Raw genomic sequence first — 1,605 nt, forward strand, 5'->3', positions numbered from 1 at the left:
GCGATCGTTATTCTCGCGAATATCGCGGAAACGCGAAATCACGGTCTAATGCAGCACCCCGTATACGACGTCGTGAGAGCGCAGCCGGTCACGACCCGGCCGCGTGAAATCAATGTTTCATAAGCACAGTTAAGGGGAAAACCTCCTTCACACGGTCGAAAAATACATAAATTTCACGAATTTTTTTCTCCGGTATAATAACTTGAAACGTTTTAAAATTTTTGTGACAATTTAATACACAATCGAAGAGTACATTGGAATTTTTTCAAAAAAAAAAAAAGATGTTTACTATAAAAACGGACGCCATATAAATATCGCTTCGCTTATGGAGTGTCTCCGCTGTGTACACTGTAGCGTCTTTAATTTTGATCTGAAAAAAAAACCAAAATTTTTTGTAATATTTATGATACTAGCTTCTATGTGACATTTCAATTTTTTAAATAAAAAGTCGAAATTGCATGTTTTTACACAGTTTAAAATTGAAAGTGCGTTTTTTGTTAAAANGTATTTAAAAAATTTTTTTTCAAAAAATAAAGTCACATCGAAGAGAATTTAATTATCTTTAAAATGAGAGGTCATAAAGCCATATCGGTTGAGTAGATTTCTTTTAATCGTTTACACAAAATCGAAAAAACGTGTTTCGAGAAAAACGCGTTTAAAGTTTTAGATGCATAAAAATACTACATATTCACAACTTACGGCAGTCTCACGATAATCAGCAATTCCAGCTGCATAAAGTAGCCCTTCCGCTTCCTCGTAGAACTTGTTTTGAGCCATCATCTTCATCCTACCAGACGTTCTTGCCTCTTTTGAACTGCTATAGCTTCGGCGGTTCTGTCTGTTTATTCGTTTCTCGTACTTTGTTATGGCAAAATTGTGTGCCTGGATCCCAATTTCGATAACCAATTTATTCATTATCATTAACACTACATTGTAGCCATCGTTAAATATCGATGAAGCAATATACGCAGCAATTCAGACAATTTTTGCTCCACTGTAAATGTGTTTAGGCAATAATCACCAAACGGTAGAATTGAAACTTTCATTTGCATTCTGTGTGTAACCGCCTAAACACCTTTCCAAAAGACTGTCATTCAAAAGATCGTCGAAGATCGGTTGCAAATGTTTCTCAGCACTTGGGTTAAGAGGAGGGGGATGTTTAAATGACGCTGCACAACCTGCTGCCTCAGCCTTGCGCCACTTACACCAGCTATCAGCTCCAGCCGGACAATTTCGGTGTTTCAGTGTCTCGTCGGTGGATGATAGAGGATCGAGTGTTGCTTAAATGGCTTTTTTCATGCCCTGGACCGAATCAGTATTTCGACGTATGGCTAATCCGTAGTATTAAGTTATTTTTTTTATCAGTACATCGGTCAACATTCCACGTGCTCCGAGCTTCTTATCTTTTTTTACATTTCAAAGATGCATAAATTTTTTTCAATGGACTTTTCGAAAGCAGGAATAAACACGCTCCGAGGACGCAGGCATAAACGCGACCGCCCGAAGGTCGCTAAGCCCATCTGAACTCGTCACCCGATCCATCCGCTTTAACTTCATAACTTCGTAAATACTGCAGATATCGACTTGAAATTTTCAGGGAATATT

General features: G+C 38.0%; 1 pseudogene; it reads right to left on the bottom strand.

Moving 5' to 3' along the window:
• Window positions 1-699: 699 nt before the first annotated feature.
• On the bottom strand, window positions 700-1,407 carry LOC106747908 (annotated as a pseudogene).
• Between the last annotated feature and the right edge of the window lie 198 nt (window positions 1,408-1,605).

This window comes from Dinoponera quadriceps, unplaced genomic scaffold (genome assembly GCF_001313825.1).
Source record: "Dinoponera quadriceps isolate SergipeBrazil2010 unplaced genomic scaffold, ASM131382v1 scaffold2616, whole genome shotgun sequence".
Taxonomy (NCBI): Eukaryota; Metazoa; Arthropoda; class Insecta; order Hymenoptera; family Formicidae; genus Dinoponera; species Dinoponera quadriceps.